The sequence below is a fragment of the Phyllopteryx taeniolatus genome, chromosome 8 (assembly GCF_024500385.1).
Source record: "Phyllopteryx taeniolatus isolate TA_2022b chromosome 8, UOR_Ptae_1.2, whole genome shotgun sequence".
In the NCBI taxonomy this organism is placed as follows: Eukaryota; Metazoa; Chordata; class Actinopteri; order Syngnathiformes; family Syngnathidae; genus Phyllopteryx; species Phyllopteryx taeniolatus.
The window spans coordinates 1,750,001-1,777,101 of NC_084509.1; the positions used below are offsets into that span (position 1 = coordinate 1,750,001).

General features: G+C 40.7%; 1 long non-coding RNA gene across 2 annotated transcripts in view; it reads left to right on the plus strand.

Moving 5' to 3' along the window:
- Positions 1-25,371, plus strand: part of LOC133482531 (uncharacterized) — a 25,510-nt gene extending 139 nt beyond the window's left edge. The window contains exons 1-3 of one of the 2 annotated variants that reach the window (XR_009789822.1): positions 1-1,900; positions 6,454-6,535; positions 20,445-25,371. The exon at positions 1-1,900 is cut by the window's left edge and continues 138 nt beyond it. This is a non-coding gene — a long non-coding RNA (uncharacterized LOC133482531). The remainder of the gene's footprint in view (positions 1,901-6,453; positions 6,536-20,444) is intronic. The other variant, XR_009789821.1, reaches the window with a different exon arrangement.
- Positions 25,372-27,101: the final 1,730 nt, after the last annotated feature.

Genomic DNA, 27,101 nt, shown 5'->3' on the forward strand with positions numbered 1-27,101 from the left:
TACTGTTCATAGTGCGCTGATCACTGCTCTATCGTCTTCTCTGTTTTCCCTCAAGAGTGACGTGTCACTGAAGGAATACTTGTATTACTGAACTTTCACACTCGAAGAGTGGACCAGAGAGGAAGAGCCCTCCGATAATGTACCTGACAGACTCAAGAAGACAAATAGAAACAATTTTCTCTTCCTGCATTAGACTCAATCTGTCGGGTTCGGCAGGATACACAGGCATCACTGTGGCATGGGATGAGAAAACATACGGAGCATTTTAGGCAAGTTCTTAGGAGAAGACTTGAAAAATGGGCAGTTGTTAGCTCCTGGAAGAAAAGGGAGGAGAGAGCAGTATGACTCACAGCAGCTCGAATACTGTGCGTTTTGTATGCAGGAGGGGGGCTAGAGAGAGATAGAGGGGAAATGAGAGAGACACAGGGAAAGAAAAAGAGCAGACCTTAACAGACGCGAACAGTCGTCAGACAGGGATGAGGAAGGACGACGCAAGCCAGAGCCAGTGACTTCGAGACAGTGGGCCAAGTGAATCAGCTTGCTGGAGGGTGAGGAAGGTGAGAAGTGGACGAGAGTTGAGGATCTGACGGGTTTAGCATGAGGGAAGGGTCACTGAAGATTTGCTGCCTGATGGACATTGGAATCAGGACTGCAAAGGACAGAAGAACCGGCTGAAAGGTACTTAAAACCGACTGTTTTGCTGTAGGGGGAGACTGGATAACTGTATATTGAAAGGGTCGCATATACTGTCGAAAATGACCACAAATGTGACATAAGGGGAACAAATCAGGCCACAGAGCAAAAATCCAAGCAGGAAGATGAATTCAAGAATAAAAAAGAATGCAGAATACAATTGCTGCAGATGAGAAAACATCAGTCTTTGCACCACACCGGGGACAGCATGGAAACTTTAACTGTGACAACGACACAGCAAGAGATTTCTGTTAAATATTCATGCTGACAGGCCACTCTGGAAACAACTTGCTTCCTCCTCCACAGAAGGAAAACAGAAAAGAAAACTGCTTTCATTATGTGGGATTTTTACGCTAGACAAGTTGGCAAGTGCACCAGGTTATGTTGACGTCTTGCAGCGAATTGAAACAGGACCATGTCGTACGAGCCGCAACGTGGCCTGCTGGGAGTGCTCGGTCAGTCATGAAGAGAGAGGATTGACAACTGACAGAAGGACTGTAGCTGTGACTGTCAAGAGGAGGAAATAAACATTTGAGCGACCATTAGAATGACATGGGGACTGCAGCCATATCTATTCTATGTGAGATAAATCTATTCTTGGCTTATACAGACAATTGCATTTTGTATAGACTCTTGACCTGCTTTGAAATCCACTAAGAGTTACTAATTACTGCCAAATATAGAATTTTTAATTTCCTCTTGGACTGAATATAACCTTTCAGAGTTGGCCTTATTTTCAAAATTTGCCCAGAGTTGGAATACTTTTAAAGTTTGAGGAAGGAAACATTTTTTTTTTCTTCACATCAACCAAAATAAAGCAGGACAATGAACAGCCTCCAATCCTGAAACCGTAGAAAGACCAGCTTTGTGTTAATTTATCCAAGGACTATCGAGGAGCTCTGCTAAACATGCTTGAGTGATGCTGTAGACCTGTGTGTGCCTGCCAAGCTTTGAAGCCAGCTGTTTCTGAACATTACCCCGCCAAACCCCATCCATTAACACCCGGAGCTGCATGTGTTGCGTGGATGCTGCCCACCAGCCACAGGGCTGGACCTGAACAGCAGCGGTGAGCGGGGGCACCCGGAGGAGAAGAATAGAAAGGAGAAAGAAATCAACAGGCAAAAGGACTGGAAAAAAACTGATATCATGCTCAGATAAACAGAAGAAAGAAAATAGTTTCTGGTTGCACCCTTGGGTACAATGTGTGGTGAGTACACATAATTGCGCGTGTGTGTGTGTGTGTGTGTGTGTGTGTGTGTGTGTGTGTGTAAGACACACAAATGACATTAGCATTTTCTCAGGTTGTTGGTCAAGATCAAAAGTGAAAGACCCTGTGGTTCATGTAAGAAAAATTGTAAAAGCAAAGCTGCCAACCACTTCAATTTGTCCCAGATTTTTTCCATATTTTCAAAGTTTTGTCAAGAACATTGCCTTGTGACAGTCATATTAATAATAGTTAATAAATTATGGCTTCAATATTTGTCATTTTAATGTTTTTATTACATGAACCTTGTAATGGAGGACGCAGTTGCAGACTGAATCAAAGTACCAGTATATGAGATTTTGATGTTACATCATCAAAAATATCTGTGTCTATAGATTAATTTGCATTTTGCCAATTCTGTTTTCAACCCTGGTCTGTTAGTCTATTAAAACAGATTAATCACATCTCAAATGTCTAAATTATTAATAATTAAAAACTGAGCACTCTATTTTGCAAACAAACAAAGAACATTCCTGATAGATTGAATTGGATCGTGTATGTATGGCCAATACTTTTGGTTTCTATTTTGTGCAATGTATTGTGAGTCTTCTCTTGCATGCTGTTCAGATAACATTTATAATTCCTATATCCACAATTGCTGCTGAAACGATGCAAATTTCCCTATTGTGGTAATAATAAAGGTTATCTTATCTTATGTTGCAAATATTTATTAATAATAATAATAATTTAATTTTAACCTGCCCATGCTTTGAAGTGATGTGTGCAGTTACATACTAATTCATTTCCGGTTCAGACGGGGCATCCTGTGTGGACATGTATTATTTGAAATATATATCTCTAAACGCGTATTAATTGGCCTGTTATTTTGTTGCTCAAAGTTGGTTACTCTGCCCGAAAACGCGGTTCCAGCCAGACCGATGTGACAAGTGTACTGTACCACCAAATCATTACGATCTTTTGTGACTGCATGACAATAGTCTTCGCCGATCCATTCCTCGTACTCCCTTTGTGATATTTTTGTAAAAAGCATGGTAAGAAGTGTATCTTATTTGCTACCATGGAGGCGATGATCAGAGACTTACATTGCGTTGACAATGGACGCAAAGAGAACATTCGCCTCTGCGGCTTGGCAGCTGGGAGTGTAATAAAATAGCATGCACCGAGCAGCTGTTCAATGTGGACGTGCCGGTAATGTCAGACGCTGGATTTTGTTTTTCCCAATATCTGGAACAATCAGTGCTACGGCCGTAACGAATCAACGTTCAGTAATCCCCGTAACAGAATACGGACGGTCCGTAACATGTTTCTAACATTTTGTCTGTCACTGGTCGTTGCAGTGGGAGGAAAAAGTATGTATGTAAAATGTATTAGGGCTTAATAACTGGTTGACCCTCCTTTGGCAGCAATAACCTCAACCAAACATTTCCTGTAGTTGCAGATCAGGAATGCACAACAATCTGGATAAATTTTGGGCCATTCCTCTTTACAAAACTTGCAGTTCAGCAAGATTCCTAGGATGTCTGGTGTCAATAGCTCTCTCGAGGCCATACCACAGCATCTCAATCGGGTTGAGGTCAGGACTTTGACTGGGCCACTCCAGAACATGTATTGCATTTTCTTCTTCTGAAGCCATTCTGTTGTTGATTTGTTTTTGTGTTTTGGATGATGGTCCTGTTGAAACACACATCCTCCTTTGAGCTTTAAGTGTCGGACAGATGGCCTCAAGTTCTCCTGCAAAATAAACTTGTGAATTCATTTGTTCATTGATGATAGCAAATTCCCCAGGCCCTAACTAGAGCACACCTATCCCATGATGCTTCCTCCACCATGCTTCACAATCAAGATAAGGTTTTGATGTTGGTGTGCTGTGCCATTTTACCTCCTCATGTAGCGTTGTGTGATGGAACTCGTATGCGACGGAGATCTTTGTTTTTAACTACATATAAATTGTTTTTAATCACGCATTTTTAAAATGAATGAAAACGATCTCAACTACTCTGCTGAATAGACAATGGACCTCCAATTTCATAAATGACGTAACGTTACAACAACGGCTGTTCTGATGAAATGTAGCACATATCATATTTACACCCAATCGGAATAGATCAAGTCACATGTAAACAGTTGACCAGAGATCTTCAATCGGAATGACAAAAAAGGTTTCTATGTAAACCTGGCTACTGTGTGGTTGGCCCGCTGAAGACGAGCCCTTCACCTGTCAATCAAATATACGTTGACTTTCATGTAGTCAACTACTGGCTGAATAATGTGTGCCACTGAGGTTATAAACAGTTAACGTTCCCGTCTTTGTGTTAATAGTGGACTAACACACACAACAACTCGGAGAGGCACTGACGTTTTAAATGACTTTGCTGCGGTGGAGCAAGCTGTTTTACTCCTTAGCTCGCTAGCTCCTTAGCTCACAGGCTAGCCCATTAGCTCGTGGCCAGGCTAGCGAACACAACAAACGTTTAACTTTTCCTTAAGTGTGTCTGTTGTGTGAATCTATGCGCTGCAGATGGAACAAGGCTGTGGAATACTGGACTGAGCCAACACAATCAAGAGTGTACCTGTCCGCCACCGTTACATGAGATCACTCGCGGCTAATGACACAGCTGTACAACTGTCCGTTATTGCATGCCTCACTGTGTGATCCGCACGGCGGCTCCCTACAACAATGACATTTTTATTGAATCCGGAAAAACTCTTTATCCATTTTATTTATTGAATGATAAGTCGATATAATATTTTATCGTGACAAGCCTAATACTTATATTACAAAACTAAATAAATTGCACATCATGACAGTGTGATCGTACACTTTTAACTAAAGCATTTTTATACAAATAATTTTCCTAGTTATACATTTTTACAATTATATACTGTATTACAAAAGAACCACCGGAAAACGGATTCCCTCCCATTTACGCCTCGTGTTCACACGCAGCTGCGACGTGCCTGTCATGAATGGCGGCTTTGGCCGAACTGAATCGGTTGCCAAATACAGCGTTTATCCGCCAACATATGAAGGATCGTATTGTGTGTACAGACGGGTTTGTCCTTGAAGTCCCTACCAAAACCTGGCACGCTTGAATTAAAATTAACTTTCATTCGAAAACCGTTCTTTGACGCTAGAATGAGCGCATTCTCAATTACGTTCATCAGGCAGAAATGAACTAAGTTCAGTTCATGTTCGCATAAAATCTGAACAACTTCATGAACTTTCGTTCATTGAACTCATTCAGGTACAACACTACATATGGATACATTATTGCTCCCTTAGCTGAAACATATACAGTCCATGCATGTACACTCACTCTGTCATTCTCATTCAACCTCTCATGCAGTCTTGTATACTCATCCTGCAACAACACACACAGACACATGCATACACACAAACATGGGCGGGAATCAAAGCTGTGGCTGAGCAGAAGTGACAGTCCCTTCATGGCCGCCAGCCTCATACTCTCGCAGTGTTGGCTTGTTGTGCTCATAATGAGATTGTGGAACGTTCTGTGGAAGTGTCATACGGATAAGGTCCTTACACCATCACTCTGTGTGTCATTGTAGCTGCCCAACGAGAAGATAAGAGACACTTGAAATATGTTTGTTATATCTACTGTATATGGATGCCTTATTTGGTCAAATGTGCACCTCTTCTCAGATTATTGTGCCTTTAACCTAAGACAAAGCAATATGTGTGGGCTTGTCCCTGCATTATTGATTTCTGCAACGGCTGAACAATATGTAATATAGCAAATCCAAAAGCTGTAAAAGTATCAAAAAAATGGTGGTTTTATTCTCTCTTAATAGTATAGTTTGATTATGTGTCCTGTATTATATTGTCTTGTAGATGTATTTTACTGCTTTTTTACATCATGGCCAGGGGACTACAGATGAAAACTAGCCTTCTGGCTAGTTCTGGCTTTTTTAACCATGTGTACTTCATGTGTTTTATGAAATTGCATTGTCCCCTTTCAAATAAACTGATTAATAATAATAATAATTGCTTTGATCACTTTCACTTTGATAACACTGTCAATCAATTACTTCAAACAGCGAACCGAAGAGAACCGTGTCTATATGCTCAGCATCACTTCCAACATGTTCCCAGTAGGTGTTAGGACTATCAATTGTCACAAGGTCACTGCTTTGGGGAGTGCAGGAACGCTTTCTCTTAATTGGAGATGAAGAGGCACGTGTGGTCTTCCTCATCATGTTGAAATATGATGGGAGTCAGCAAATGCAAAAAATATGCCAGCGTTCTCTGAGGGTGGATGGTTCAGCCGAATAGGAAATGGGTTACCACCTCACATGGAGTTCTAGCTTTCACTCAGGAAATGTGTTCATAATGAAAAGCAGGGGAAATTTGTTTTCTTTGTAGGATGATTAGTCTTACGACGTAAACTGGGTATTTCAGATCGTGAGAGCGACCTCTTAGAGTGCTAGGTTTCTCTTGCATGGTGTTTGACTTTGGGGCAAGACCATTCTGCTTGTTTAAAAGAAAATCTGGACTCTCTGTTTCAATCCCGCAGGCGGCACTGCATCAAAAACCGACATCAATGTGTAAAGGATATCACCACATGGGCTCAGAAACACTTCAGAAAACCAATGTCAGTAAGTAAAGCTCGGCGCCACATCCGTAAGTGCAACTTAAAACTTAAAAGCCATTTATCAACAACACCCAGAAACGCCACCGGCTTATCTGGGCCGAGCTCATCTAAGATGGACTGATGTAAAGTGGAAAAGTGTTCTGTGGTGCGACGAGTCCACATTTCAAATTGTTTTTGAAAATTCTGGAAGTAGTGTCCTCTGGGTCAAAGAGGAAAAGACCCATCTGGACTGTTATGGACGCAAAGTTCAAAAGCCAGCATCTGTGATGGTATGGGGCTGTGTTAGTGCCAATGGCATGGGTAAATTAAACATTTGTGAAGGCACCATTAATGCTGAAAGGTACATACAGATTTTGGAGAAACATATGCTACCATCCAAGCAATGTCTTTTTCATGGAGGCCCCTGCTTATTTCATCAAGACAATGCCAAACCACATTCTGCACGTGTTACAACAGCGTGGCTTCGTAGCCTGCCTGCAGTCCAGACCTGTCTCCCATTGAAAATGTGTGGCGCATTATGAAGCGTAAAATACGACAACGAAGAGCACGGACTGTTGAACAGCTGAAGCTGTACATCAAGCCAGAATGGGAAAGAATTCCACCTACAAAGCTACAACAATTAGTGTCCTCAGTTTCCAAACATGTATTGAATGTTAAAAGAAAAGGTGATGTAACACAGTGGTAAACATGACCCTGTCCGAGCTGTTTTGGAACGTGTTGCAGCCATAAAATTCCAAGTGAATGATTATTTGCTAAAAACAATAAAGGTGATCAGTTTGAACATTAAATATCTTGTCTTTGTAGTGTATTGAATTAAATATAGGTTTGCAAATCATTGTATTCTGTTTTTATTTATGTTTAACACAACGTCCCAAGTGGCACGGTGGACGACTGGTTAGAGCCATCTGTCTCACAGTTCTGGGGACCGGGGTTCAATCGCCTGTGTGGAGTTTGCATGTTCTCCCCGTGCCTGCGTGGGTTTTCTCCGGGCACTCCGGTTTCCTCCCACATCCCAAAAACATGCATGGGAGGTTAATTGAAGACTCTAAATTGCCCGTAGGTGTGAATGTGAGTGCGAATGGTTGTTTGTTTATATGTGCCCTGCGATTGGCTGGCAACCAGTTCACGGTGTACCCCGCCTCCTGCCCACTGATAGCTGGGATAGGCTCCAGCACTCCCGCGACCCTTGTGAGGATATGTGGCTCAGAAAATGGATGGATGGACAACTTCTTTGGAATTGGGGTTATATAAGGCCAGTCCTCATTAAAGTCACATGTGAGCTGGAGCCTATATCAGCTACGGATTGTGGGAGGAAGCCAGAGTACTCAAGGAAACCCCACGAAAAAAGAACTGGGAGAACATCGAAACACAGGAAGCCCGGAGCAGAGATTCAAACCCCAAACCTCAGAACTGTCATGCAGACAAACAAAAAATTCGGCTACCGTTCTGCACATCAACATATACTTGTTAGAAATATCTTAAATCCTCCAAAGATAGATTTTAATGACTCTTTACAGGCATTGAGGCTGCAATCCCGCTGATGTGCAATGCATTGTGGACTGATGACATACAAGAGTTTGTCACTTTGCATCTTCACTGGAAATGATGTTGCACAGCATGAAAATTATTATTTTTTATCTTACAAAGGTCAACAAAACCTGCATTGCCAGTGTAGACAAGAGGATACTTAACTTCCCACTCAGAATGTGAGCTGCACCCTCTTTGAAATTTACTTAGGAATAGGCTACATCGCCACTGGTGAAAACAGAAGCCACCAATTTTTCCAATTCTTCATGCAGTAACACATACGGTAGTATGTTATTAAGGCAGTACTTGTGTAGGGTCTTGTGTAATTCACATCACTCTGTGATGTATCTCATTCTCTTATTTACTGAAGGCGCTTGTCTGACATCAGCAATAGCCCGAAGCAGGTTTTTTGCTTTGCCTTTTTGGGCAATTTGAGCTGCTTGGATGGTAACCAAGATTTACTTAGCCCTCGCATGCGCTCTGTCTCCATCTCACAGGTTCATATGCCTGTTTTGATATTACGCTGAGATTAACTTGAAAGTGATTCTGACTATGACTATAATGCACGCTTCATTGCAGAGGCACCATCTGTAGGGAATTCATATCACACCCTGTACGAATTAATTTGACAGTGAACGCAGAGAAGCAATCTGCTGCAATTATGATGAATATTAAGTATGAGTTTCATGGCAGCCTGCCTTGCATTGCTCATTCAGTGGGAAAACCCGATTTTATTTTACACTTAGCACATCCCACGTACCATAAATATATGCTTCTGTTTAATGTTTAATATGGTACAATATAAAGAGGTATCATCAGAAAATCATGCAATAACAATTTTAACAGATACTTCCAACAGTTTGGGATTCAAAATATGCTAGTGTTTCATATGATAGTCACTTGATGCAGTACCAAGCATTCCTAAAATATATTAAAGTGAATAAAACCATCAAATTATATTTGTCTTATATCGGTAGTGTATCACTGTGCTTTAATTGCAGAGAAGATGTTAGAATTGCTGAAATGGAATGCATTCAAATATTAACTTGAATTGACTATGCTTGAACAGCTTCCACTCATTAAGATGTCTGACCTTGAAGAGGGAAGATGGTGGAGAAGGGATGGAAATGTACAGTATGAGGAAGAGTGAGAGTTTGGTCTTTGAAAATCTGATGTATTCAGAGTAGCAGCCTTAACATCTGTGTGATTAATCATTCTGAAGCAAGTGCATTGACTCACTTACCCCCTTTTACTAAATATGCATGTGCGGTGTCCTGATCCGATCTTTGAGATCGCAAATCGGTCCGATGTCAGGAAAAACAAGTACTGGATCCTTGATTAAAGTCGTTTATTGACACTCCAGTTTAAGTTCACTGTAAAGCTAAACTCACATAACAAAATAATTACACTGATTGAATGTTCAAATATATCACAGCCTTCGTTTTTTTCTTCAGTTTTGTTCACAAAAATTGCTACCTCAAAGCTAAGACACGATGAAAGAAAAAGCCTACTGACAAGCTAACGAAAATTAGCATTGAAATTGCGGCACTTGTATCTCTCAAAATAAGGAATATTGTTACAGAAATGCTGTATAAACACATACAAACAGGCAATATAACAATACTCTCTGGCATATATTCTTCAAACTCTGTGAAAAACTAGTTATAATAACAACATTCAATTGTGACTTCTACTTTCTTTGTTACTGCAAGTGTGTATCTCATTACGTGCATCACACTGCCCCTCAGAGGCCATGACGTGCACAGCAGGTACCGTGACTGTCAATAAAACGTTTAGTTTTAGTTGCATCAGGAAGTTCAAAAGTGGAGAAAGCAAACGAGGTTCCTAGCATATACTGACAGTAAAAAAAAAAAGGAATTTTTATTCATCATTTTTTAAGATTTGTTTTCATGGTTTTCAAATTTATTTATTTATTTATTTATTTTATCTACTTAAATGTAGAATATGCTTATGTTTAAGTTAAGCAGTGGTTATGTTCCAATTTAAAAATAAATATTTTTGTTATTGGTTTTATTGAAGTTATTTTTCAGGATGTCCTGATATAATATGTATTTATTTTATTCAATTGTAGTACATTGTTATTTTTAAAGTTACTTTATGTAACCTATTTGTTAATAATAAATGGGTCAGTTTTTCCTCACACCTACCAACTGTTACTGATTAATGTTCTCAGTTTCAGTAATATCACTTGATCAAGCCTTTTTTAACATGTATGTATGATTACTGCTAATATAGGCTCAGACAATATCGTATCGGGCAATATTCAAGGCTACAATATCGGTATGGGATCGGAAGTGAAAAAAATGGATCGGGACTTCCCTAACATGCATACACAAGTACACTGAAATGTGAACACTCCACCTATTACATGTTGAAGTGGCACAACTTATGTAGGCGGCACGGTGGACGACTGGTTAGCACATCGGCCTCACAGTTCTGAGGACCTGGGTTCAAATCCGCCCTCCCCTGTGTGGAGTTTACATGTTCTCCCCGTACCTGCATGGGTTTTCTCCGTGTATTCCGGTTTCCTCACACATCCCAAAAACATGCATGGTAGGGTTAACTGGCGAATCTAAATTGCCCGTAGGTGTGAATGTGAGTGCAAATGGTTGTTTGTTTATATGTGGTCTGCGATTGGCTGGTCACCAGTTCGGGGTGTACGCCGCCTCTCGCCCGAAGATAGCCGGAGATAGGCTCCAGCACGCCCGCGACCCTAGTGAGGATAAGCAATAAAGAAAATGGATAGATGGATACCTTATGTACAATGCTATTATTTATGCTTTATACAGCGTCGCCACTGCTAATTTTGAGTGACTCTGTCATGATTTTCTTTTTTTAATCAATACACTCCTGTCTATGAGTTTTAAGGTGTGCCTTGCATTTTTTTCCTAATTGGGTTGGAAATAATCAAATTACACTGTTGAATGACTAAGCTGCATCAAAAGACAATGCTATGCCCCTGTCCTTACGCCACATCCCCATTTATTCATCTTTGGTTTCATTTTAACCATTCGCATATTGGTTTAGTTTGATTTCATTGTGTGAAGAAACTTGAAATAAACCAGTGGCAATCATAGCAAAATAAATGAAGAAAAACAAAGAAGTGAAACGGTTTAATATTTGTGCAATGGGGTGTTTGTAATTAATAGGAGGCTATTATGCTGAAATGTGTAAATGCAGCCCTATGGGGGGCACAAGCCAGTGCAAACTCTAGGCTGGTCTCAAGCCCGGATAAATGCAGAGGGTTGCGTCAGGAAGGGTTTCCGGCTTAAAACCTTGCCAAACAAATATGAGCGTTCATCCAAAGAATTCCATACCGGGTCAGTCACGGCCCGGGTTAACAGCGTCCGCCACCAGCGGCGTTAACCTACGGGTCGCCGGTGGAAATTCAGCTACTGTGGGTTGAAGATGAAGGAGAGGTGGAAAACAGATTCTGAGGCAGAAAGAGGAGGAAAGCACAGAGCCTAGAACTGAATGTGGGGACTTTGAATGTTGGGGACTATGACAGGAAAAGCTCGGGAGTTGGTTGACATGAGACGTTTGTTCAGGAGAGCAGGTGGAAATGCAGTAAGGCTCGAAGCTTAGGGACGGAGTTCAAATTATTTTACCATGGTGTAGATGGGAAGAGAAATGGAGTTGTTTTGTTTTATGAAGTGTTGGTTAACAATGCCTTGGAAGTGAAAAGAGTCAGATCAAGTGATGAGGCTGAAACTTGCAGAACAACGGAGACGTACCCCTCCTTGACAGTTCATAGTGAACTGAATTGACAGGGATTTTCAAATGAAGTCCTATTGCGTTTTTATGGATTAACTGTATTTGTTTCCATTAAGTTGCAATGCAGCCCTATGGGGGGCACAAGTCAGTGCAAACTGTAGGCCGGTCCCAAGCCCGGATAAATGCAGAGGGTTGCGTCAGGAAGGGCATCCGGCTTAAAACCTTGCCAAACAAATATGAGCGTTCATCCAAAGAATTCCATACCGGATCGGTCGTGGCCCGGGTTAACAACGTCCGCCACCGGCGCCGTCAACCTGCAGGGCGCTGTTGGAAATTCAGCTACTGTGGGTCGAAGTCGAAGTCAAAGAAGAAGAAGAAGAAGAGGTGGAAAGCGGGTTCTACGGCAGAAAGAGAAGAGGAAAACACAGAGCCTAGAACTGAATGTGGGGACTTTGAATGTTGGGACTATGACAGGAAAATCCCGGGAGTTGGTTGACATGATGATTAGGAGAAAGGTTGATATATTGTGTGTCCAGGAGACCAGGTGGAAAGGCAGTAAGGCTAGAAGTTTAGGGGCAGGGTTTAAATTATTTTACCATGGTGTAGATGGGAAGAGAAATGGAGTTGGGGTTATTTTAAAAGAGGAGTTGGCTAAGAATGTCTTGGAGGTGAAAAGAGTATCAGATCGAGTGATGAGGCTGAAATTTGAAATTGAGGGTGTTATGTGTAATGTGATTAGTGGCTATGCCCCACAGGTAGGATGTGACCTAGAGGTGAAAGAGAAATTCTGGAAGGAGCTAGATGATGTAGTTCTGAGCATCCCAGACGGAGAGAGAGTCGTAATTGGTGCAGATTGTAATGGACATGTTGGTGAAGGTAATAAGGGTGATGAAGAAGTGATGGGTAAGTACGGTATCCAGGAAAGGAACTTGGAGGGACAGATGGTGGTAGACTTTGCAACAAGGATGCAAATGGCTGTAGTGAACACTTTTTTCCAGAAGAGGCACGAACATAGGGTGACCTACAAGAGCGGAGGTAGAAGCACACAGGTGGATTACATCTTGTGCAGACGATGTAATCTGAAGGAGGTTACCAACTGTAAGGTAGTGGTAGGGGAGAGTGTGGCTAGACAGCATAGGATGGTGGTGTGTAAGATGACTCTGGTGGTGGGGAGGAAAATTAGGAAGACAAAGGCAGAGAAGAGAACCATGTGGTGGAAGCTGAGACAGGACGAGTGTTGTGCAGCTTTTCGGGAAGAGGTGATACAGGCTCTCGGTGGACGGGAAGAGCTTCCAGAAGACTGGACCACTGCAGCCAAGGTGATCAGAGAAGCAGGCAGGAGAGTACTTGGTGTATCTTCTGGCAGGAAAGGAGAGAAGGAGACTTGGTGGTGGAACCTCACAGTACAGGAAATCATACAAGGAAAACGGTTAGCTAAGAAGAAGTGGGACACTGAGAGGACCGAGGAGAGGCGAAAGGAATACATTGAGATGCGACACAGGGCAAAGGTAGAGGTGGCAAAGGCAAAACAAGAGGCATATGATGACATGTATGGCAGGTTGGACACTAAAGAAGGAGAAAAGGATCTATACAGGCTGGCCAGACAGAGGGATAGAGATGGGAAGGATGTGCAGCAGGTTAGGGTGATTAAGGATAGAGATGGAAATATGTTGACTGGTGCCAGCAGTGTGCTAGCTAGATGGAAAGAATACTTCGAGGAGTTGATGAATGAGGAAAATGATAGAGAAGGGAGAGTAGAAGAGGCAAGTGTGGTGGACCAGGAAGTGGCAATGATTAGTAAGGGGGAAGTTAGAAAGGCATTAAAGAGAATGAAAAATGGAAAGGCAGTTGGTCCTGATGACATTCCTGTGGAGGTATGGAAGCATCTAGGAGAGGTGGCTGTGGAGTTTTTGACCAGCTTGTTCAATAGAATTCTAGTGCGTGAGAAGATGCCTGAGGAATGGAGGAAAAGTGTACTGGTGCCCATTTTTAAGAACAAAGGTGATGTGCAGAGCTGTGGCAACTATAGAGGAATAAAGTTGATGAGCCACACAATGAAGTTATGGGAAAGAGTAGTGGAGGCTAGACTCAGGACAGAAGTGAGTATTTGCGAGCAACAGTATGGTTTCATGCCTAGAAAGAGTACCACAGATGCATTATTTGCCTTGAGGATGTTGATGGAAAAGTACAGAGAAGGTCAGAAGGAGCTACATTGTGTCTTTGTAGATCTAGAGAAAGCCTATGACAGAGTACCCAGAGAGGAACTGTGGTACTGCATGCGGAAGTCTGGAGTGGCAGAGAAGTATGTTAGAATAATACAGGACATGTACGAGGGCAGCAGAACAGCGGTGAGGTGTGCTGTCGGTGTGACAGAAGAATTTAAGGTGGACGTGGGACTGCATCAGGGATCAGCCCTGAGCCCCTTCCTTTTTGCAGTGGTGATGGATAGGCTGACAGATGAGGTTAGACTGGAATCCCCGTGGACCATGATGTTTGCAGATGACATTGTGATCTGCAGTGAAAGCAGGGAGCAGCTGGAGGAACAGTTAGAAAGATGGAGGCATGCACTGGAAAGAAGAGGAATGAAGATTAGCCGAAGTAAAACAGAATATATGTGCATGAATGAGAGGGGTGGTGGGGGAAGAATGAGGCTACAGGGAGAAGAGATGGCAAAGGTAGAGGACTTTAAATACTTGGGGTCAACCGTCCAGAGCAATGGTGAGTGTGGTCAGGAAGTGAAGAAACGGGTCCAAGCGGGTTGGAACGGGTGGAGGAAGGTGTCAGGTGTGTTATGTGACAGAAGAGTCTCTGCTAGGATGAAGGGCAAAGTTTATAAAACAGTGGTGAGGCCAGCCATGATGTATGGATTAGAGACAGTGGCACTGAAGAGAAAACAGGAAGCAGAGCTGGAGGTGGCGGAAATGAAGATGTTGAGGTTCGCTCTCGGAGTGACCAGGTTGGATAAAATTAGAAATGAGCTCATCAGAGGGACAGCCAAGGTTCGATGTTTTGGAGACAAAGTTAGAGAGAGCAGACTTCAATGGTTTGGACACGTCCAGAGGAGAGAGAGTGAGTATATTGGTAGAAGGATGATGAGGATGGAGCTGCCAGGCAAGAGAGCGAGAGGAAGACCAAAGAGAAGGTTGATGGATGTCGTGAGGGAAGACATGATGGCAGTTGGTGTTCGAGAGGAGGATGCAGGAGATAGGCTCTCATGGAAAAGGATGACGCGCTGTGGCGACCCCTAACGGGACAAGCCGAAAGGAAAAGAAGAAGTTTCCATTAAGTTGCAATTTGGCGGCATGGTGGGCGACTGGTCAGCACATCTGCCTCACATTTCTGAGGACCTGGGTTCAAATCCAGCCTCACCTGTGTGGAGTTTACTTTTCTCTGGGTACTCCGGTTTCCTCCCACATCCCAAAAACATGCATGGTAGGTCAATTGAATTTGTTTGTTTGTTTAATGGCGGCACGGTGGACGACTGGTTAGAGCGTCAGCCTCACAGTTCTGAGGTGCGGGGTTCAATCCCCGTCCCTGCCTGTGTGGAGTTTGCATGTTCTCCCTGTGCCTGCGTGGGTTTTCTCCGGGCACTCCGGTTTCCTCCCACATCCCAAAAAAACATGCATTAATTGGAGACTCTAAATTGCCCGTAGGCATGACTGTGAGTGCGAATGGTTGTTTGTTTCTATGTGCCCTGCGATTGGCTGGCAACCAGTTCAGGGTGTACCCCGCCTCCTGCCCGATGACAGCTGGGATAGGCTCCAGCACGCCCGCGACCCTAGTGAGGAGAAGCGGCTCAGATAATGGATGGATGGATGGATGTTTGTTTAATTTGTTTTTTATTATTATCTATAATTTTGTTATTTAAAAATTCATTTTGAACTGAGGTGAACTGTTACATAGTTTGTTGAAAAGTAGTGCAATAAAAAAAAATCAAGATTTTTTCCCTAACATGAGGAATAATCGTGATTGGAATATTGTTCAGAATTATCGTGATAATTATTTTGGCCATAATCGCCCAGCCCTAGCTGCCACACGATTATTTTGATAATTGACTAGTCACTGATTATTTTTTGCGATTAGTCGACTAATGGGTTCATATGTAAATTGCATCTTATCGCACCATCAATCAGCTGCTCTTATAAAACCGTAGATTCCAGCTTGAAGTGTTTAAGGTATGTTTAAAGTAAAAATAAAAACACAAGGTAATTGTAATTTAACTTTTAATAAACTTGTATCAACATTCCTAACATGTTTTATGATGTTTATATTTGATTTGACACTCTAGCCTGTAACATTTTAAGATGTAAATGTTTAAGTAAATTTTAAAATGGAACCAAAAACTATGCACAATCATGTCCAATCACCACAAGGGAACTGGGAATAACCTTTCAAAAGTAAGAATATTGTTGGGCTCTTTTTTTCAAATGCTCTGTATGCTCTGCCGGGTGGCTACATCATGCTACATCAATCACATAACCTGTGTGCTAAGGCTAATGAAATTGTCACCATTAAACTTAAGCTAACATTAACTTTTACAGCTTAAAGCAACCCTTATTGGGCATTATTTACACCACACTGGACAAAAAGATGACCAAGATGACTGTCCCTGTTCGTCAGCTTGTATCAGCCACAACGCGCTTGCTTTTTAGATGCTCGTGTATCACTGTCGTTGTCAATGTCACCGCACTCCTCTTTAGTATTTTTAGTGAAATGCTCAAACTTTTCGTCTCCGTTGCTAACTTTGATGAGCCTCAGCTTTTCTGGTTACATCACAGCTGACTCATATTACCACTACTTCGCATCATGGAAGGCAGACAAGAGCGGCATTACCGGGAAGCTACTGAGGAGGTTTTGAGAGAAATACAAAGCTTCAAACCATGACATTGATTACTATAATAATTTGCGACGATTTTGACTCCGATCGAACTTCTTCCCAATCGAAAAACATTCATCGGGGCGGGGGGCGGGTGAGCAAACCAGCCAAAGTGGCTAGTAGGAGTAGCTGTGCTACCCGCCACGGTGGAAATTGACTCACATTTGGTGGCAGGCAGGCTAACGTTTTGCAATATTCAATTGGGTTTCCGGAAAATTAAAAGCCTCAAATTAACTTTAATTTTATTTTAATGGAAGTATAAGTTATGCATGTATATAATATCTTTCTCAAAATTACTGCATAATGACAAATACTTTTTTATTATAAGATTCAAAAGCTTGTTACAATGATAATGATGAACCAGAAAAGCAGGGGATGTGTGCTGGTATGTGTTGCTTTTGAGCCAAGAGAAAAACTGTGGATCAGTTCCTAAAACTGACATGAGTGGCTTGAGAAGGGAAGGTAGAAGTGAGTAAAAAGCTTGCTATTTCAATGTGAGTAGAGGGAAGAGATCAGAGAAGATACTCAATGAATGAAAGCCTCCCTGCATTCGTTGGAAAGGTGGGCAGCTGTAACCTTACATTTAAAATGTCATTTTTTGCGAGGTTTTGTTGTCGGGGACATCATTTTGCACATGTTGGATCAATTGCGCTTGACAGCCTAGGACTTGCACAACTAGAATATACACATTTTTGGGGCCGATCACTGATCAGCAAGTTTAAAAAAACGATAAGCGATCACCGATCCGATCACAAGATGGATTAATTTACTGTATTAACTTGTGTACTGTATATCTTAAAGTATCCATTCTCTAGTCCAGTGATTCCCAACCAGTGTGCCGCGGCACATTAGTCTGCCATGAGCAATCTTCAAAGGTGCCGTGGGAAATTATCAAATTTTACTTAACCGCTCAAAAAATTATTCATTTACAAGAAATAATGTATCTTTGTTCCTCTATTTATGCCAGTGAGGCATCATGACAGACAGAACAAATGCTCTTCTATTAGATGTCAGGAAGTACATACAGTAATTAGTGTGTATCTACTTTTTGTGACATTTTTGTTTGTTGGTGTGCCGAGAGATTTTCTAATAGTAAAATATGTGTCTTCGCTCCATAAAGGTTGGAAATCACTGCTCTAATCAGGTCATGTATTCTAATTAGTCAGGTCAAACCAACATTACAACATGACATAAATAATGGGAGGTAACTTACTGAAGTTGAATTACTTTATTGTAATTAAATTACTTCACACACAGCAAAACTTTAGAGCATGATTCGACATCACGCCAGGATGTTTATGCACAACCGTTAGTGCTAGCACTAGCTTGCTAGGCTACATAACTTTTTGTTGCCTGCTTGCAAGCCGTATCATATTAAAAGTATGTGAACATACATCAAGCAAGCCTTAAATGAACGTAATCTCCCGAGCACCGGTGACAACCAGCACACGTTTTCCCCTATTTTGTCGTCGCCATGGTAACGAGTGTATCCGGTCTCGTTTATGAGTTGACAAGATAAAGCCCAGTGATCGTAAAAGACGGGATGTGGTGGTATCGGAATACAAGATTTGATTGCAGTAGTCTGACATTGTGCAATGGTGAAAGACCAAATTTGTCTTGCAGTCTGATCCACAGATTACAGGTTGTCTCTCTCAGACGTGTTGTCTGTCCCACACAGCCATGTTTTTTTTTTTTTTTAATAACTATTGGTTGTCAGATATTTACAGTACTACTTCAAAAGACACGCGACAAGGTTAAAAATAAACTAGCTTTTGAATTCAAATATACTGTATATGATGGCAACGCGGAGTAAATGTCTTGTGGAGGCGATCAATGATGTCATTGATCGGATCGGCGAATTATGACGTTAAAGCCGATCAGCATAAAAGGCTAATTATCGGCCAATACTGGTCAGGCCGATCAGATCGGTGTAAAGTCTATGCGCAAGAATAGGAACATTACTTGCCTTGTAATTGTGCAGAACGTGTGTAAAGGTCTGTATTAGACAATAAGTGTATTGGTAGCGGCTGAATTAATAACTGAACTGGGTGAGGCAATTGACCAGTGGATCTTTCGGGACAGCTCAATACAGTTTCCCTTTCTGTGGCTAGAAGTCATTCTTATCTCAGCGGACACATACACACACACACACAACACGCACACACATACAACACACACATACCCAACACGCACGCACACACACACACACTGTCACTATCCTTAATCTCCCATAAACTGCCCCTGAAGACGGCACATGATACCCTCATCAGCATGTAGCTTTGTTCATTTTTCAACAGATGCAGAAATTATCTCCCATCACCTCTAATGACAGAGGAAAGAGGAGACAAAGAAAAGAGGAAGGAGAAAATGGAACATAAGAACTTTTATAAGACTGGATGTTTTGATTGCAATCCATCCAGCCATCCATCCAGCCATCTAGCTATCATTTATTCCGCTTACCCTGTGCAGGAGATTGGGGGACTATACAGGTGAAGGCTCGAGGTGTGTCACACCCAAAAAAGATTAGCAGTCAATCACATAGACAGACAACCATTTACACTCACTTTCAGAGCTATACGCAATTTAAAGTCACTCAGAAAACAGAAAGGGGGAATGCATTTGACTGTTAAGCTATTACGGGTGGCACGCAGTGCGACTGGTTTGCACTTACGCTTCACAGTTCTGAGGTTGTGGGTTCAAATCCGGGCTTCTGGCCTTCCTTTGCATGTTCTTCCTGTGCTTGCTTGAGATTTTTCCGGATACTCCGGCTTCCTTCCACATTCGAAAAACAGGCATAGAAGGTTAATTGCAGACTCCGTCTAAATTTCCCTTAGGTGTGAATGACAGCGTGAATGTTTTGTACACCCTGAACTGGCTGCCAACCAGTTTACTTTTAGCTCCAGCTCACCCACGACCCTTGTGAGGATAAGTGGTATAGAAAAAGGACGTATTAATATTGCCGTTGTCAAAATGACAGAAAAATTTGTATATCCAATTAGTTTTTATAAGGAAAAAAAAGAGGGTTTTCTTTATCCACAGCTAAGTGTTTCATAAAGCCACACCAATATTAAGTAGACTTATCCTATTTGTAATGTTATGTTATGAAACTGCTTGCTTGCTACATATAGTACATATCTGTGATGTTGTGATGGTTAAATAACAGGTTTGCAGAAAACTCACGAGTGTATTGATATTTTACATTCAAATAATTTTAATTCATAGTGTGCAATTTTGCAATTTTCTACTAAAAAAATACCATGTTTTATCCAAGCTCGACATTTGGTTCATTAGGCCAAAGTGACGGCGAAAGGCTAGTCTAATACAGATTTATGTGGTTTCAAGGACTGTTCTAATGCATTTTGCAGCAAATGGATAAATTCATGATAAACACAATAACAAAACATGTTTTCACTTGTTGTTTAGCTCCATACATAGAAGAGTATATGCAAGAGAACACAAGTAAACTTGTTAAACAGTCAAAATAATCCTTAACTGGAGGTATCAGGTTTCCATTGGACAGTGAAAATATGTCATCTCTTGGACCAATATGGATCTTTAATCTGAAAACAATTAAATAATTAAACGTAACGTGTACGTATAACACACACTGAAAAGATTGATTTACATTTCTGGTGCTAAAGCAGTCTAAAGCAGTCATTTTTCATTAAATTAGATTGCTGGATAAGTAGTGGTCCTGAGACAGCAACTATATGTTGAACTGATGTACTAATTCTGAATGCATTTCTCACCCACATATTTTCTGTGTCTTATCCAGGCGTCGTGCCCTGTGGCGGTGGGGTTCTGTGATGTTAACCATGATACCCGGCAGCCACTATATCTGTAGTACTCATGCAAGAGAGGATGACTCGACGAACGATCGAGAGGAGCGGATTTTAGCCGTGCTGGGCATCATCGGAACCATTCTCAATCTTTTAGTGGTCATATTCGTTTACATCTACACCTCTGTCACATAAGACCTTCAGACAGACTTGAACAAGAACTATTGGTGCCAAACCAACATCCTTACCGCCATACATCTCTTCAAGTATTTAATGTGCTTGGAGGGTTAGGTTATTATGTGCTTAGATGGAAGGATCCTTGGCAGTGTGTACAGCTGGATTGTCGCCAACTGCATCAATTTACTGCTGTAAGAATACTCCACATTTACTGACAATAGCTGCCAAATGTCACAATAGAGAGGAGTTCCATGAGGCATCTTGTCTCCCTTCCTTCTCATATTGAACTTTTCATTTTAAGACCGCCTCAAGCCAAATCATTGCTGATAGTGACTACTTGCGCTCATGACTTGGTATTTCTATGAAAACGGGACTCCATCCAATGGTGGATTTTACAGTGCTGTTTTTCATACGAGACTATATGACACTGTTCATAGGGTGGGCTTTGTTTCACTGCCACATGAATATTTACCCAAACGGACCAAACAGATTTAGCAGATTGAGTAAATAGCCACTAAGAACTATTGACTGAAGGACCTTTGTGCCTCTCCTTTAAAGTTGTAACTTCATGAGTTCCACCTTTTTTGCATAATATGAGTTGCTATAGTTAGCAGCCTTTAAAAACCTTTCCATGGACCTAATGTGTCCATACCTGAGCTCGGGGTTATCGGTATCATGCTCAACCTCTTGCTGCTCGCCATTGTCTACATATACACATCCATATGAGAAACTGCTTACTCAAACACACTATGAGTACCTATAATAGTGTGCATAAGGTATATTTCCTGTAAACATGTAAATATCCTTGAGCTAATACTGGGTTTCATATCTATATTACATATCTCAAAATGAGATATTTATGTCCTCTCTATATATCTGATAGTTTGACTGAAGTTTTGCATCCTTAAAGTTGCATTGCATAAAGCCACCAAAGTTGAGATGAACATCATGACGTTTACTTTAGCTTGCTTTGCCGTGACCGTAGCTCAGTTCTAACCAAACTGACCGATATAATTGAATTAAAGTTATTTGCTCTTTATGCTTCTTCATGTTCAAACTATAAAACACACCAAAGTGGAACGAGAGGGTGTTGACAAGTCAGTGTGGGCAGCAGCTCATCATCAACAGCAAAAGATCCCTTTGTGGATGCTCAGTGTCATAGAATAATGGTTTATATATTGTTTCCATGCCTCTTTGATTGGATCGGTCAGGCAGTCACCGAGCACTGTCAGAGGTGGCAAAGTTTGAAACTGAGACAATGTCACACAAATCAAGATAGTGTGATGCTGCAGTGTAACTTAAAGGCGCAGGATGTTTGCAAAGGAAATGAGCAGAACTACAGGGGATTGTCTCACATAAGAGGGCTGAAAGCATCTGTGTATGGTTTCTCATCACAACAAGATAACAAAAACTATCTGCAAGTAGGTTCCAGCTTTCCCATTGATGGTGCATGTCAGTGTGGATACGATTTGTGTGCGTTTAAGGGAAGAGAAAATGCAAATTCCAAAAGAGCAGGAAGAACAGGTCTGAATCTTCATCTGATCCTCATCATTCTCTTCTCGACCAACAAGCTAAAACCAGAGAAGACATAATACAATCTGGACCCACATGAATCTCTGCAGCGAAGCACATCACTTTTATATTGCCATCAGTGTATCTAACACCTGAGGACATCAACCACAGAAATAACCAGGGCAACCTGCAAATTGCTTCCCTTAATGAAAGTTTCCTTTTCTGGCTTGTGAAAATAAGTTTTTAAAAAAGAGTGTTTTATCATCATTACAATGAAAGTAGTAACATTGAGCAGTTTAGCATATCTGCGCTATTGGATGATTGTCTTCAGACATACTGTTAAAAAAAACAACAACAACAACAAAAACACTATGGCCATGTCTAGACAAACAAGCAGTCGTGAATTTTCTGATTGCATGACAAGCTTTCATTCATAGTTTTTCATCTCTGTTGATACCTCAAACAGCAAAACAGATACGAATGAATATGTTCTATATTATATATAAATATTTCATAACCATCTTGCTAATAGACCACACTTAGGGGACCCTTGAAAATCAACATGTTGCATCACATGCCAAATGTATATGTATATTTCAACTTCAGTCTTTATATCTTGGGACATCAAATTTGGTTAGAATAACGCTTAAGCTTTTGTTTAAGTAAACTATAAAGTCATTCCCAAATACTGTATATAGATTCAGATGTGCGATATGTCAGATAGGCGTACATTTCCATTTCTGTTTGAAGTTAACAAGTTAATACTTAAAGAATCCAACTTGAGACAAGGCGACCTATTAGCAAAACTGCTTCAAAGGGCCCGTATTTTGGCTCTTTAGACCTCCTTAGAGTGACTCTGATACATGGACTTACTATAAAAGTGTCTGTTTCAAATTTTTTTTAAACCACCTTGGTTTTGTTATACGAGTGTCCAGAAAAGGCCCCTCTGACAGCTACTTCTGTTTGACCCAGTTTTGTATCCACTTTGTCCATATTTGGCAAAGACCGCCCCCTTTCCTCTGATTGATTGCCTCCGTGTAGAAGACTCACTTTGAGAGAACACGTGTTTGTTATTTTGACAGCGCTGGCTGGAGACCCAAAAGGGAATGCGAGGATCTTCGCTAGTGACGCAGATAAGCTCAAGAAATTCGAATGACCTGATTTCAGGCCTCTCGGCAGAAAAACATCAGGAACTCAGGAATGCGTGGACGATTTTAATTCATATTTCACATGTTTACTGAGGCACCATAGAGACAATATTATATCCCAAATACTAGAAAAAGTTGGTTCGGCAAAATATTTCCCCTTTAAATTATCATTTAGATTATTTCGTTCAACCAACGCTGTCATTTCAATGTCTTGGTATTACCCAAACTGTATTTTAATTATGCGTCACAGTTTACAGATTCATAATTTGTTTCCGATTAGACACGGCTTGTCATGGTAGTTAAGCGTACAGCTACATTAAATGACAACTGGCTATACTGTTAATTACGGCTTCTGTTATCGATATTCATTAACCTTTGCATAAATGTATTCATATATGAAAATCAAGATGTGTTTCATGTAAACATCCTCACCCAACTGGTCTCGACAAAGACTGAACGACTGAGTGCAGAGACAAAATAATTGCAACACTCATTAGTTACAGTTTATTGATACCATCATACATTTTCAAAGTGTCAAGCATCGGCATGCAGACATCTACTGTACACTAACAAATAAAAACTATAACAGTAAAGCCACTACAATGTATCATACCACACAATTGAAAATGTCCTGTTGAATTCTGAACAAGCAAATACATAGAAAGCATTTAACTAGCTCAGGCGGAGTTCTTACTTACCAATGTGGCTTTCAAAGGTCAACCAAAAATATATCTATATATGTATATTTTTAGAAAGAAATTTTTTTTCTGGCAAGACTTTGAACCTGAAAATTTTCACATTCAAACGTTTCTATATTTATCCACACTACTTTTACTGTTGGATGATTTAGCCCTGGTTGTGAAGACCTCTAACAAGCCTAATATAAGAACAATAAAACAACAGTAATTGCTATGATGCTCCCTGTTACCAATGGTACGTAACCAAAGTTTTCATTGTTAATTATTAACATTTATTATATTGAATGATTTTTATTATTTTTTCATGACTCTTACTACATGGTTTTAGGGGTCTGAGGTTTAAGTATATTGTAAATATATTACTCTTATTTTCTGCATGAATTTGAGGTTAAAATTTGGTTCGGTTAAATTTGGTGTAGAAATATTTAACATTACAGACTCAAAGTTAATAAAAGCAGAAAGCCCAGAGGACAGGTCGAGGCCATCTGTTGTGCCCACAGATACTCAGCCACCCACTCAATGTACACGTGCACACGCACACACACGCACACGCACACACACGCACACACGGACTTTCCATGTAATAATGTTTTTTTTTGTGCGTTCATTTCGGTGCCTATTTTTATTTATTTTTTACTCTACAAATGAATTTGCGTTCACAACACTAATGGAAAGCGCCTTTGTTGCCACAGGAAAGACAACTGCGCACACCTTGGACTGCACGCGCAAGAATGAAATATTAACATGTTTCTACATTCTGCATCTGTATTCAGAAATGCTCATTCTGAGTCTGTCAGCAACTATATAATGAAATTTTCACGTTTTTTATGATGCATTAGATGAATTGATTTTCAGCCTGAGAGGGCATCTTGGAATAAGCCTGCCTGAGACTGGAAAAAAAAATTCTGCATAAGAAAGCGCTGGAAATATTGTAATTGCTGATGAATATTTAAGAGAAAAGGGTCATTGGGGAATTAAATAAAATAAATACCAATATGCATTGGATTTATAGGAACATTTACTTTTAATGAGGTCAAACAAAGGGAAGGTAGGAAAGCTGTTGATTTTTTTTTAAAAGAAAATGACTATTCACAAACCTAATTAAAAAAAAACTCTTCAGACAGGATTGAGCCAGAGATTCAGCATGAGTGTGATGATTCCGTTTCTTAACTTTTGAGCTGAGTACATTAAAAGTTATACAGTATTGTGTAAGAAAGCAAACTGTGTCATCTATATTTTGTTCAAAACATTATGCCTATTATTGCAGATGGAACAGCAATTAGAAATATTTGATGTCACCAGCTAAAAGCGCTGATGTTTTGTTATCGTTCCTGTAATTAATATAATAGATATGTAACACTAATAAACCTGGAGACACTTTACTTTCATTCTCAGCGAGAGATTTTTTTTATGGAAAATGTTCTCTAAACACTCAAATCTTCTCACATCGACAGCGGAACATGAACATGAATGGTATTTCAATTAGCCTATGAGACAGCATGATGGATTTTGTCTGCCTACCTACTGTTTATGTCCTGTATTTTTTGTCAATTTCTTTAATTTTATGCCAAGCTTGGCTTTGATAAGCTTTTTTAATAATAAAAGAATCAGACAGCATTGAGCACTGTATTAAATCACACATCTTACAAACAGCTAGCAGGTGCTCAGATTCTTTTTCATGGTCACGTCACACATTTGCACAACCGATGCTCACGAAGCCGTTTACTGAAAAGTTGCTACAGTATTAGCCACAGAGCATTTTGTCCCCTCTAGTAGGACTACCTTTGCTTTGAAAGACCTGTGCTGTTGTGTGCAGCCATGCTCAGCCAGCCAGATAAACTAAGAGTGTATCCTCAGGCACTCCATGAGACAGCCAGTGACCTGGCTAATGTGGGTGAATGCCCTTTACACACACACACACACACACACACGCACACACAAAATCTCACAAACAACACAAATGCCTTTCGAAGCATAGATCTGACAAAGTTGCACTGTTAATTTCAGGGTAACTGTACACACTTTCGTGTATCTTTCTACTGTGTACCACTGACCTGGTTGTTATGTTTTCTCCTCAGTGCCTTCTTCCAGTTTGCAGAATTTCTTTTTAGTCTTTCGTTAGATCGCCAGCTCAAGCATGAACAGTTTTAGCTATGAGCCCCAAGCCACTGTCACTGAAATAAGGAAATATGTTTTATGTAAACTGTAATATAATGTCCTCTTTGCCTGTTAAGTGTTAAGAGTAGGCTCCCTCAGAAGTTCACCCACTTCATTTGCTATTCTTACAGTCTTATCCAATTTTTAACACACATAAATGACATGCATAGCACAATTATTCAGAGCAAGGCCTCTTCTGTCTCTAAAACCCGAAGCACATTTTCTGCTTTACACACATTTTACAATTCAAATGGGCACTTTTTAAAATGCACTGAACCAGGTTCTCCACATAAGACAACCACCTGACATACAGTGAGTACGAAAAGCCTTCATACACCCTTAAAATTTTCACTCTTTTTTATATTGCAGCCATTTGCTAAAATCTTTTAAGTTAATTTTTTTACACATTAATGGCACCGGACGGACAGCTCTAGGAAGGGTTCTGATCGTCCCAAACATCTTCCATTTTAGAATTATGGAGGCCACTGTGCTCTTAGGAACCTTAAGTACAGCAGAAATGTTTTTGTAACCTTGGCCAGATCTGTGCCTTGCCACAATTCTGTCTCCGAGCTCTTCAGGCAGTTCCTTTGAGCTCAAGATTCTCATTTGCTCTGACATGCACTGTGAGCTCTAAGGTCTTATATCGATAGGGTGTGGCTTTCCTAATCAAGTCCAATCAGTATACTCAAACACAGCTGTACTCCAATGAAGGTGTAGAACCATTTTAAGGATGATCAGAAGAAATGGACAGCACCTGAGTTAAATATATGAGCGTCACAGCAAAGGCTCTGAATACTTATGGCTGTGTGATATTTCAGTTTTTCTTTTTTAATAAATCAGCAAAAATTTCAACAATTAAATTCATTTTTTCTGTCAATATGGGTTGCTGTGCGTACATTAATGAGGGGAAAAAATAACTTCAATGATTTTAACAAATGGCTGCAATTGTGAAAAATTTAAG